The sequence below is a fragment of the Danio rerio genome, chromosome 4 (genome assembly GCF_049306965.1).
Source record: "Danio rerio strain Tuebingen ecotype United States chromosome 4, GRCz12tu, whole genome shotgun sequence".
NCBI classification, from domain to species: Eukaryota; Metazoa; Chordata; class Actinopteri; order Cypriniformes; family Danionidae; genus Danio; species Danio rerio.
In genome coordinates, this window is record NC_133179.1 from 22,189,028 (window position 1) to 22,203,004 (window position 13,977).

The 13,977-nt window shown below is 36.9% G+C and overlaps 1 long non-coding RNA gene across 8 annotated transcripts in view; it reads right to left on the reverse strand.

Annotated features, from left to right (window-relative positions):
* Positions 1-320: 320 nt before the first annotated feature.
* The window catches only part of LOC137491398 (uncharacterized), a 57,335-nt gene continuing 43,678 nt past the window's right edge, over positions 321-13,977 (reverse strand). For 6 of the 8 annotated variants that reach the window (XR_012402091.1, XR_012402095.1, XR_012402098.1 and 3 more), the window contains one exon: positions 521-1,627. This is a non-coding gene — a long non-coding RNA (uncharacterized lncRNA). Of the gene's footprint in view, positions 1,628-13,977 lie in introns of all 8 variants that reach the window. The other 2 variants (XR_012402092.1, XR_012402094.1) reach the window with 2 other exon arrangements.

Below are 13,977 nucleotides of genomic sequence, written 5' to 3' on the forward strand. Positions count from 1 at the left end.
ATGCTAATGAGGGAGAGATAGTCATTAATGGGTGGGACTTTTCCTCTCTGATGACACGTTCAAAGAGAGAACGTCAATCAGTGTTTTTGCAGACTGTTTTTATGAAGTGTAATTATTTTAAAAACATTGTATTAATATTTAGCATTAGAGGCTGGCTATATTCACACACTGTTGCCACAGAACTGTGTTTAAACCCCTTATAAAAGTGATTTTTGCATAATAGGCCCCCTTTAAGATAAATAAAGCAATAGATTGCCTTTGCTACTGCGCTCTTAGCAAACTCAAATGCACCCCATAGTTCTGGCCCTGCAGACTTTTCGAGACAGGAGTTTAACTTTAATAGATTTCAGCACAATCAGTGCATGAATCAGCTGCTGGCGAGTGTGTGTGTGTGTGTGTGTGTGTGTGTGTGTGTGTGTGTGTGTGTGTGTGTGTGTGTGTGTGTGTGTGTCTGTTGATCTTTAGAGTTGATTAGAAAATCATCTCTGGGCCAGAAACTCATGCCAAAAAACACTGTCAGTGGGCGCTGGAGACGTCAAGTCCATTAGATTTACTGGTGCACAAAAATCAAGCGGCCATTCGAGAACCACGAGGAGCCATGTCTGTGATGTCAGTCATTACAACTGAACATAAATTACCCATAATTCAATATCGGTCATATTATAACAATTTTGAGCAGACTCATTCAAGATGAACAGGTTCACGGAGTTAAAGGGAGAGTTCACTCAAATATGAAAACCTACTCCAAGCCTTTATGAATTTCTTTCTTTTGTTGAACACCATCTATTCTGAAGAATTTTGCCATTCTGTAGCCACTGATATTCATAGTGGGAAAGAAAATACTTTGGTAGTCTATATAGCTACCAACGTTCTTTAAAATATATAATTTTTTTGTTCAACAGAAGTCTGCATGAACCAGACATTGCTGAGACTTTTATTTCAGTATGTTGATGCGCTTCCAACTAAAATGGAATATTAAGTAGGGGGCGGGGCTTTCTTTTTGCGCATAATTCTCTTGTAGCAAACTAACGGAGAGAGGGGCTTGGTTAAGAATATTGTGGCTGAAGCTGTCAAACTGGCGTCAACAGAGAAATACTACCACGAAGGACTTGGATTGATTGACAAAAACAAACTTTTATTTTTTTCAATGGTATTAACTTGATGGCTTGATTGTTCATTTAAAATTTGACAATGTGCACTAGCAAAATAAACACCGTCAATGTGGATTTCACGCAGACATTAAACAGGAGTATTAAAGACAGAATTTTCATTTTTGGGTGAACTTTCCTTTTAAAGATAGTTACACATGAAAAATAGGCTCATGTTTTGTTTTAGCGGTGAGACAAATTCCTTTAAATTTAAGAGTTAACTTTATACAACAAAATTTCTCATTGTTTCCAGTTAGCAGTCAAATAAAAGAGCGATTGGGCTGATTTAAACCCACACAATGAGAGAAGTTGGCCTGTGTAGTGGAGCAGGTGGAGAACTCAACTGTGATGTCCATCTGTAGGTGCTGCTCTGCCAATCTTCACCATCCTTAGGATTACAATCCGTCAGCTAAGATTAAAGGGAATATTCTGGTTTTCAAAAACATCAAGTAGAAGACCCAGTGGGCACCTTGATGTACCTAAAAAAAACAAATAATGCAAATCATTATGATATCAATTGACTATCAAAATGATGGTGGTCTAAAAGGCATCAATGGCTGATGGTCAAAACAAGTCAATGTGTGCATGTCAAACGAATGTCAAGGTTTTGACAATCAAATATGGCTTCGGTTGTGTGTGTGTGTGTGTGTGTGTGTGTGTGTATAAATATATAGATAAACCTTCAATCTATGGTGTAAAGTAACAGATTACAACTACTCAAATTACGTTAATAAAGTAGGTTTTCTCAGGAATTGTACTTTTAAAAAGTGTACTTTTACTTTCACTTGAGTACATTTTCAGTGCTGTATTGGTACTTTTTACTTTTCTCTTTTCCTTCAACCTGCAGTCACTACTTTATTTTTTGCCTTGTCTATGGTGACTGGCCAAAGTTTCAGTCTTATGATTCCCATCCAATCAAATTGCATCATACAGAACAACCTCAAGACACAGAAGACACTAAGGGCCCTATCATACACCCGGCGCAGTGTGGCGCAAGGCGTGACGCAGTAGTCTTTTGGTAGTTTAAGCTTGGCGCAAGAGTCCTTTTGAGGCGTTGCGCTACGCTGTTTAAATAGCAAATGCATTAGTGCTCATTTGTGTGCCCATAGGCGTTCTGGTCTAAAAAGAAAGGCGTTCAGAGGCGGACCGCTGGCGCGTTGCTATTTTGAGAAACTATAATAGATTTTTCATTAGACCAAAACTAAATAATAAAATAATAATAAATAATAAAAACTTTCATTAATAGGAATTAATCTGCCATGTTTTTGAACTGTGCAAAGCTGTAGCTGCTTAATTTGGTCTACTATGCTACAGTATTTCAGTCCTGGATATTATGGTGGTAGTTGGAGAGACAATTTTTTTCTGAGGGGGTACTTGGTGAAAATAGTTTGAGAACCACTGCACTACAGAATATTACGTTTACACACATTCACAATTTCCATGTAAATGCATCAACCTTTTACAGTGCAATGCTCACTACTCACTACTCTTGAGTAGATCCAAAAGGGCTATACTCTACTTGCACTACATTTTGGGGTAAGTGATGGTACTTTTTCCACCAATGCCAGGCCCAGGCCACTTAACTGGCTGCACCTTTTTAGCTGAATTAAAAAAATAAGAATAATATAATAGATTTTATCTATAACGATAAAATCTATAATGAATTGCCTGCATTTTTAAAACAGTCTACACAAATTTAACTTTTTGTTAAAGCATTTAAAAAGTACACTTTGAAAAAAACAACAACTAATAAAACTTGTGAAAATTAATGTTTTTTAGTACACTTGTTCAAGTTCAGATGCAGTACTAAAATATATGTTGAAAGGGTATTTTCAATGTATAACTTCAAACGTACAATGCATATTATTGGCATATAACACATAATGCCTCTACAATCCAGTTCTATGAATCTGAGTCTTCCGTTATCCACGCACTTATTAATGATTCCATACTGTCTCCCTCCTCTCCCTGTATTTTCCAATAGTATCTGGATGCAGCCTTTATGATACAAGCTGAGATTGCAGAGATGCAATGTCAGACACAATGCACTCAATGGAGCTAGTGACATCACTGTGACTGGTAGGATTTGGGAAGCCCATTCAAAAGCATTGCATGTAGCTCAGGTTGCATCTCCACCAAGTCTGCAGCCAGACCCCTCTTGTATTTTCTCTAACATTAGTCTCCTCTTGATGAAAATTAGGCAGACAGCATAGATCAACTTGATTATAAAGAGGTGTGCTCTTAGCACATAAATGCACTAAACAGACACTTGTTGGCATTTTTCCCCCCAAGTGTGCACAAGCCCCTGGGCCATAATGCCCATAATGGTTAGTCCGGCCCTGACCTCTGCCTTCTAATATTTTTCAAAAACCTAAATGAAAAAAAATGTGAATAATAACACAAACTATGTCAACTTATCTCTAAAAAGTATAGAAGTTTAACAATAGCAATAATTTAAACACCATCTAACAAAATCAAATGTTCCCTGTCGCATTCAGCATTATTTTAAAATTCAGTTTCAGTTCACTCTAAGTTTGACATTTACTGTGTACACGGTATATGCAGGAATCTTAATTTTAATACCTTTTTAAGACTTTAAGATCTTTTCAGAGTATTTTAAGACCTCATCGCCACTTCAAGTTCTAATCAATATTAATATTTTATAAACAGTTGTTAATAAACGGTTGTAGTTAAATAAATCAATGGAGCACAACCACGCACCAGAACTCAGATAAGCTTGAAGAAGAAAAAAAGCTTGAAAGAATAAATTATGCTGTTGTTTTCAGCTTTAGCCACTGTTTAAACTTGTTTTTCTCCAACCAGGAGTACGCAAACTTACATTTTCCCATTTTGCCTTCTGTTTTGCTCTATGGTTTTGCTACATGTAGAGAGCGTCACATCACCTTCCCGCGTTTGTCACAAATTAGGTCACAAATTAGGAGGTTGGCCGGACACACCCTGGCCCGAACCAATCGCATGGATTGAGCACATCATTGTTAGTATTAGAAGGAAATAATAAATTTATTTATGCTTTTTTGGAGTCAAACTCTTTTGACAACACTTGTAAACAATCAAAATTTGAGACCTCGTAAAATGCAATTAAGACTTTTTAATAACTTTTAAGGCCTTAATTGATTCATAATTGATTTCTCAATTTTAAATACTTTTTAAGACCCTGCGGACACCCTGGTGTGTCAATCCAGTTTAAGGAAAATGAATGGAAAATACTTGGAATGTACCCGCAGGTCTGTAATATCTTCACACATGCCTGTAGACAGAACATGTAGAATGACATTTCCATTTTCACAAAACTGTTTATGTGGGTTACACAAAAACATTAACATCATTCCCAAAAACAACCAGTAAAACCTGTTGTTTGTTTGTTTGTTTTAGACACCCAAAATGCCAAGTGTAAAAGACTGTCAGTGCGTGCAAAAAAAATTGTGTAGTAATCAACATTATGCCACCCTTATGCTGTTGACTAAACTTAGCTCTTGAATATCTTTTAAGACATCCAGCAAGGTGAGTTCATCTGTTGGCATGTCATCGTATTTTCTTCATAACCACACTGACCGGCTCATATTATTGCCTCATTTTATCATCAGATGACCCAACAATCTCTTGCTCCACGCATCGTTGGGTGTATCACCTTACCAGTTTGTGGACTGTATTTACGTAACTGGCTGATTAATCAGCAGTATCTGGGAGTAGGTCTGATGTTTAACTAACAGAGCTCTGGATTTGATTGTTTACTTGTGTGTTGACTCACCAAATGATTCAAAGTCAAAATACAGAACAGCCATTTAAGTCAAACAATATCATGCAAACAGCTCCCAGGGTTCACACTTTTTTGATGAATGATGAGAGAATTACAGAGAAAGAGTGACTTAAATAACTGCTCATTACAACCGAGGTATGCAGAAGACAATCTCTGAACGCACAACGCATCCAACCTTGAGACGGAAGACCACACCGGGTGCCACTTCTGTCAGCTAAGAACAGGAAACTGAGCCTAAAATTCACACAGACTCACTACAATTGGACAATAGAACATTGGAAAAAAATTGCCTGGTCTGATGAGTCTCGATTTCTGCTGTGACATTCGCATACCTGACAACATTTCCGGGGAGTCTCCTGTAAATCAGACCCACCTCCCAGTTTGTCATTTCTCCCAGAAAACTCCTAGAATTTTACCCCTGGTCCTCCGTTATTAACGAGTAACAACCCCGGATCACCGACTATTCACATGGCAGCCGGTGGATGGTGGACAGACCAGGCACCACTTCCAGTCGCTCTGCACCAACCACCACTTTTTGGTTTTTGCAGCCCCTGTAAAGTCTCTGAACTCTCTTCCCTCCAGGTATACATTCGGATGGTAGGGTCAGAATTTGGCATCAACAACATGAAAGCATGGACCCTTCCTGCCTTGTATCAACGGTTCAGGCTGGTGGTGGTGCTGTAATGGTGTGGGGGATATTCTCCTGGCACACTTTGGGTCCATTAGTACCAACTAAGCATCAGGTCAATGCCACAGCCTACCTGAGTATTGTTGCTGACCATGTTCATCCCTTTATGACCACTGTGTAAGAATCTTCTGATGCTACTTGCAGCAGGATAACACGCCATGTCATAAAGCGTGAACCTGTAGCAATTTCATGATGCTATCATGTCAATATGGACTAAAATCTCGGAGGAATATTTCCATTACCTTGTTGAATATTTATCACAAAGGATTAAGGCAGTTCTGAAGGCAAAATGGGGTCCAACCCAGTACTAGTAAGGTGTCCCTAAAAAAGTAGCTGGTAAGTGTATTTATAATGCATATAAATCTTTCTAATTGTTAGTCTGTTTTCCGACTGTTGTGTGTAGCTTTCTTGTAACACAGCTTTAAAAAGCTGAATACATTGTAAATACAGCCTCATGGCTCTTTGTTTAGCATGCAGCTGTGTTTTCCAGTCACATCACTGTCACTTAGATTACACTCTGAAACTGTTTTTGTCTGGGGTAAACATTGTTTGATGGTGTATTTGAGTTCTCTCAAAAACTTTCCTCCACTGATTGACTTTAAAACCTAATAAAACTTTTACTTTGGAGAACATTTGCTAATGTTGTGGGATCTGCATAGCCATTAACGAAGAACTTTTATGAGCAGTGCTGGTTAAAGCAAATATCTGTATTAATATTGTTTATACTTGCAAGTTATATTTTCCCTAATGTGCTTTAAACTATAACTCACCACACACCGTATGTGACTTAATAATCCCTCAAATCATCAGGATTTTCTGCTATTACTTACAAAATAATGAGAAAGTAAGACTAAAGGTATTTGCCCACTGAAGTCTGAAAGTTTTGTATGTGTTTTTGCGTATTCATACCTGAAAAACAACAGACCATCTTGCACACAGTTTGATGCGCATTAATTAATACATTATAAAAGAATAGCACAACAAATAGATTGTAGTTGATTCAAGCAGTGATCCTCTAAAAAAGGAAACATGAAATATTAAAGGAAATACTGTAGAACTCTAGCATCTGCCTAACAATGCCATACGAACCAGAAAGGCCCTAACAAATAGATGATTACAAGAAGCATACAGAATCATGCTAAGAAAGATTTAGAACAGCAACAAGAACACTCATATTAACATAAGAAATGTGTATGAACCACCTAGCGAGAGTGTTGGGGAAACTTACTTTGAAAGAAATACATTACAATATTGAGTTACATCCAAAAAATAACTAGTTGTGTTACTGGATTACTTTTTTGGAAAGTAATGCATTACGTTACTTTTGAGTTAAGTTTGCTTAACGTTTATTACCTGGCTGAGGCTTGATCTCTTTCGCAACTTGCAGGGCTTTTTTCTTGGGGAGCTCTGCAATTAACAACACACTGTATAACCTTAATTTAACTTAAAAAAATAATAATAATGTAGGTTAATGTTATCTTGTGAGAACTTCCTGAGCTCTGAGCTAAACATTCCAATTGATGAAAGTTTAAAGGGCCATGAAACTCCCCTCTTTCACTTAAAGTGTTTCAGTTGAAGTCTGGAGCACTGTGAGCAGGAGTGGGGGTGACAGGCAGAGCAGGAGAAAAGGAAGGGTTTTTGTCAGTTGGCTCACCAGTTCAAGATGAAAAAAATTCGATACAAAATGTGGGGAGATGCATAATTTTATAGTTTACTAAGTTAAAATGCAATAAATAAACAGTAAGTAAACTAATGTGGTTACATATATGATAAGCTGTTTTTAATTTCATTTAATACACACCCACAATTTGTTATATCATTATAAAGATAATCATGTATATATAAACGCAGTACAGCAGGTCTCTTTCCCTATCTATTCCAACCATTAGCCTTGCCGGTAATCTGGAGGATTTTAAACATGTGCGAACACAGCATCACTGATATAGGTGATGTGTCTGAATGGTAACAAACTCAACTGAAAAAGACAATTCTCCAATTCTCGTACAGCTCTCGCGACAAAAATGCTTGCTGCACACAAATAGCTTGGCTGTATCAGTGGCCCTGACAGAATTGCGGAGAAAGCCATGCAACAAACTCCGTGGATCATGGAAACAAACACATACAAGCCTTCATGAGTCATACAGTCTCATAGCTTGGCAGGTCTGTGGTCTGTCTATATTAGTCTGTCATCAGAAATCAGTCATGAATAATTAAGAAGTAGGGTCTTCTCATAGGATAAGAAAACTCAGCTCTGAATGATAATGAGAAACCGACGTGTCATCACTCCACTAGCAGATGCGCACTACGTCACAGATTTTGATCCTGCTGTCCGAAATTTATTTTAACACCAGAAGATGAAATTAGCTGACAAAAGCTTAAAATTATAAATTTTTCCCCACAGTAAAAGCTAACAGGTGCTAACGCTGTCTTAACTGATACTCAACACACACAAATCTATCAAAATCTCAAAAAAAGTACTCCAGGGTGTAGCTTTTGAACCTTTAAAGTTATGTGTTTGCTGCTTTGGTACTTTTTGTCTTATTAGTGAAGTAAAATCATTGCCCATTGAGACAATTCCCTTTTCCTTTTCTTCCATTTCTTTAGATTAATGAAAAAAAACTTCCATTGCAGAAATGTAAGGCTCTGCCATCTTGGTTAAATATTATTACTAACTTTTTAAAAAGTAATTTGTTGCATTACTCATTAATTAGAAAACTCATAATATTACATAACTAGTAATGGGTTTCCCCAACACTGCCTAGCAATGACTTACTATTCACCCAAACTCCTTTGTAGTCACATCTTTCGGTACCTTTATACACTTTTAACATATAACAACGTGCTAACAATCATCCACCATTGCCATAGCAAGCCAACAAAAATATATGGTTACTTCAGTAAACCTTAAATAATTTCTCATTGTGTCATCCATGTGTGGGAATTTTATTTTAATGATCTATTTTAATGATCTAAGTGCATGGTCTCGAAAACAGCGCAGGTGAACTGCATGTCTAAATCCACTTTTGCTATTTTAAGGACGGAAAATGTGACTTCAATCAGAGTCTCATATCCCATTTACTTAAAACGGTGGGCTCCCCGTGGCGGATTCACTATTTACATGACATAATTTTAAGTGGAAATATTGCTTCACTAGCAAGGAAACTGATCTGCCCATGCACAAGGTTAAAGTGTAACAGCAGACCATCTAAGGAACAAGCTGGAGGTGTGGGAAAAAAAACTAATGTTATGTTATATTTACATTAAGTATATATATATATATATATATATATATATATATATATATATATATATATATATATATATATATATATATATATATATATATATATATATATATATATATATATACATACAGTATATAACACAATTAATATATATTCTAATATTGTGTCTATTCTATTCTAATATCTATTAGAATGTAATCATTTAATTTTTCATATTTAAATATATTTTCTGCCTTTAAATAATTAACTAATTTATTTTCCTTGGCCTAGTCCCTTTATTCATTAGGGGTCGCCACAGTGGAATGAACCGCCATCTTATCCAGCATATGTTTTATACAGTGGATGCCCTTGCAGCTGCAACCCATTACTAGTAAACACCCATACACACTCACACATATACACTACGACCAGTTTAGTTTATTAAATTCACCTATACCAGTCTTCGGACTGTGGGGGAAACCAGAGCATCCGGAGGAAACCGGAGCCAACATGCAAATTCCACACAAAAATACCAACTGACCCAACTGGGACTCTAACCAGCGACCTTCTTGCTGCGAGACGACAGTGCTAACCACTGAGCCACTGTGTAGCCCCATCTATTATAATTAAATCAGTTAATTATTCATATTTAAATGTATTTGTCTGCAGCTGTGCATCCCTGTGTGAGTAATAAGCAACATGCACACGTTTTGGACCCGCCTATCGTTTTGGACCCCAACTAATCAATAAAGAATACACTCTCTCTCTCTCTCTCTCTCTCTCTCTCTCTCTCTCTCTCTCTATATATATATATATATATATATATATATATATATATATATATATATATATATATATATATATATATATATATATATATATATATATATAATTTTTTTTCAATATATATATAACATTGAACCCCAAAGTCAATGTCACATAGTTTTATTTTATTTAACAAAGCGGTGTATTTCAGTTGCTTCAAAATAGCAATGCATCAACTTTGTGCCATACTGTGTGCCAACTATATCAAAAACACTTGCATCGTGCCTGGCACTGCATTGCGCTGGGTATATGATAGGCCCTGAAAACACCTCTGCCATTATGCTGTGTTCCTGTGCCACAATCTCAATTCGAACCGATCTGAGTGTTTCACTATAACTCCGATGGAAATACCCTGCCTTTGATCTTGTCAGGGATGTGAGAGCAATATGGCAATATGACACAAAGATGCCAACTCCATTTAAACCCTCCACGGATATAATGTCTGAAGGCACAACATTTAATCTTAATTATTTTATTTCCAATTAAGCCAACACACTGTATAGCTCTCCTAATAGAGGAACAACCTATATAACGAGCAAAGTTCACTTCTTATGTAAATGAATGTGTAGTTGCAAACAGTTCCTCCGATTCAAATGAATTCAGCCACTAAATCTATTTGATATACTGCATGTAAATCATCCACAGTTACACGTACAGGCATGGAAATCAGATGATCATTGTATTTATACATGTGCGTTGGCTTCAGTCAGTTACAGAAAGTTCTGCTTCTCACTATTAGCATCCCAATCTGGAAATGTCACATGTTACGACATCACAGCTGTGAGTTCAGCTGTCTGTTTGTTTGTCTGCATTTTTGGCTCAAGTTCCTCATCTCATTTCAGTTCAGTCTGGGTTGTATTCTCATATTTGAAACTCACTTTTCTATTTAATTCAGACACAATTTGCCCACAAGAAACTTTAGATGCATTTTTAGATGTGGGCACATTAGTAGAATGTCTATAGTCATAAGTGTCACACTCAAGTGACTTTTTAGTATGGTATTAGCATTATGGACTTGAACTCATAGCAAATTTAAGGAAAACATTTGCGCTATTGCTAATTCACAATCACATTGAATATGACTCAATGTTTCTGGAAAATATACAAATAGCAGTAAATGTGATCATTAACGTATCTATAGAATTAGGAAAAAAAATATTGTGCTAATGCAAGTTTGCAATGAAACTATAAACCAGTATTAAATTCTATTTAAATGGTCACACCAAAAAAAAAGGTAGACAAAATAAACCAAACATAGGTGGTGATTATGAAAAAAGCAGAAATTAGATTTTAAATCGTATTGGTCAATACAATAGTTAAACTTCAAAAGACAAGTTTAATGATCAGTAGGTGGCGTTTTTGAAAAAGCAGAATTCCTAAACCGATGCAGAATTCATAAAAATTCATAAATATTTGTCTTGGTGTTCAATAGCCTTTATATAACTTAAAGAGCCCCTATTATGGGTTTTTGAAAAGGATTTTCTATGCAGTGTGTAACACAGCACTGTGAATGAAAACATCCAGCTGATGGTTAAATCTGAAAGTGCAGCATGTTTAAAACTGTTGATTCTTTACCGAAATAGCTGACTCAGAGTTGAATAATTAAATCGAGTTGGGTTCGGATCTTTGCTTGAACGCATCGATGTTAATATGGTTCATCACCAAATAAGTACCGGTTCCGGTAAAATGTGAACACGCTTTCCCTTCAGGCACTAGCCGAGCTCGGGGGCATCACAGGACTGATCATGACACGAAGATGACGATCGCTGACAGATGGAGATTCGACTGCGAGGAATAAAGGGTTAAGGTTCATTTTCACAACAACACTACAGTATAGCCAACCATGTGCTTTGTTTGGTCCTGTCGTTTTTCTGATTTTTAATACAGTAACCTACGCTGCGGGATTCACTGGCTGTTTCCTATTAAAGGATGGAGTAGCAGAGACTATTGGGTGGGACTTTGTCAGTAATTGTCAAGGGGGTCACACTAGAAGCGCTGCTTGGCGACATGACACGTAGTGCCACGCAGCGGCATGCATTTCAGAATTCTAAACATAGGTTATTATCAGGGTACACACACCAGAGCCACAAGTCGGCGGCTGTCTGCGGCGCCTAGCCACGACTCAGAACACTGTTCATATTTCTTCCTGAATAGTTTCATGTTGATTATCGTGAGCGTCTGGTGTGCGATACTTTTAACTGTCATGTGTGTGCCGTGTTGCTGCTTTACAGTTCATATGGAGCAGCTTTTTCTTCCTCGATCCTAACATGTAATTGTAATTAAAATCATCTCGTTTTGTGTAGTTTGCAAAATATGTTTAATGGTGTCTAATACAGTAAGTTGTAATGGCCCCATGCGGTTTGTAATCACTTATCTATTATAGATCAGTGCTTGTACTGTATCTCTCAGGTTAAACATTTATGGGCTTTTCACATATTGTTTTCGAAAGCATGTTGAAAACATGACGCTTGCTTCTTCATTTAGAGATTTAAATGTGTTTCTGAACTCACGATCCTGTTGGCCACTATTAGCTGTTCCTTACACGTGGCATGGTCAATTTTCAAAATAGTTCAACTTTTGCCACTGTGTGGATTAATTCTGAATGCGTGTCGCTGTTATTATTTGGGGTTGGGTTTAAGAATATATGCTGGAGTTTAACTGCATTGCTTTACTGCATTCCTGCATTGGGCTCTCACATACTCTCTGGCTGCCACTTCATAGCCATAATGGGCATTTCTCTCTGTCTCACGCTGAACGCAGTTGACCAATCACAACAGACTGGGTCATCAGACAAATCAGCTCAGATTAGCTTCGCACTAAGGAGGGGTTTGGGAACAAGTGAATAGCTGAACGAATCATATAGGAGTCGCTGGGATAATTAAATAAAAACAAATGCATTTAAGACAATAAAAGTGTTTTTTGACCTTGCATACATATCAGCCTGTTGTTGAAGACCCCAAAACCAATATATGATCTTTTTTAATGCAAAATAGGGGCTATTTTCTACTATAGAGCTGAATGGATCTAAAAACAATTACTACATGAGCCTAGTATGGCATAGCACGATTACAAAACATTCTCGGCATGGAATTCTAGGCACGTTTAGGCAGCCGTGCTGGTAGAGAGTGTGTGTGCATGGCCACTCTGTTGCCAGTGTGCCAGTTTCTTCATAGCTGACTAAACAGAAGCATGTTATCATTATTTTTTTATTATTATTTAATGAAGCAAATTTGCAGTCCCAAAAACCGAAATGTCTGACCCTCATATTTATAGCTGTTTACATTACACTTGCATTACCAATGCAACACATATGTATTACATTGCAGAGTTAACTGAAGAAACTGAGAAACTATATTGAAGTGGCTAAGCAAACAGAAACATTCTGCGTAAAAGTGGAAAAGTAGCTAATTACATAATTGATGTTATTACATCCTACATCATGAATAGTACAAAACATGACAAAATCACAGCTCTAAGGCCATTTTATTACCCATCACTCACACACAGCTCTTCCAGAAACTCCTAAACCTCCTCAGATTTCTATAGTAAGATTATTTAATCATTTTCCTTCGGCTAAGTCATTTTATCAGGGGTCGCCACAGCAAAATGAACCACCAATTATTCCCGTATTTGTTTTACACAGTGATATATATATATATATATATATATATATATATATATATATATATATATATATATATATATATATATATATATATAATTTTTTTTTTTTTTTTTTTTTTTTTTTAAATCAAGAACAGTTGGCAATCTTGCTTTGGCTTGAAAGACAACTGAAGATCTCAATAGCCAGACGTGCCACTGTATGCTATTGAGCTAATCTGTATGGAGCCATCAATGCTAACTGCTGTCCCATTGGCTAGACCTTTGCCAAAATGACCTCAGAGGCCGAGGGACAGCTAGAGCATGAGTGATTGAGTGATCAAACGTTGATCCCCACTCAGACAACAGCTGAGTCTTAGCCTAGGACAGAAATAGGGGCCCTTTCTTCACTTAGCAGCATTTAAAGCTAGTACAATTAATGACAGTCTCTACAGACTAAATAAACATTCATCGCCACCCAAATAGTCTGTAATTGACTGGCAACTTTCCATATGTGCTTTGAATGAAAGGCGATGCGGTCATGCCGCTGAAGCACCCTCTGAATTGGTAATTGGAACTACATTAGCGCCTATGCTAACACATGCTATGTTTATTCTACACACACGGTACAGTTTTGTGGCCTGCCGATTAAATAATCAAGCCCTACTGTGGATGTTATTTTATTGTTCATCAGCTGAATTTCAGGTAAATTCT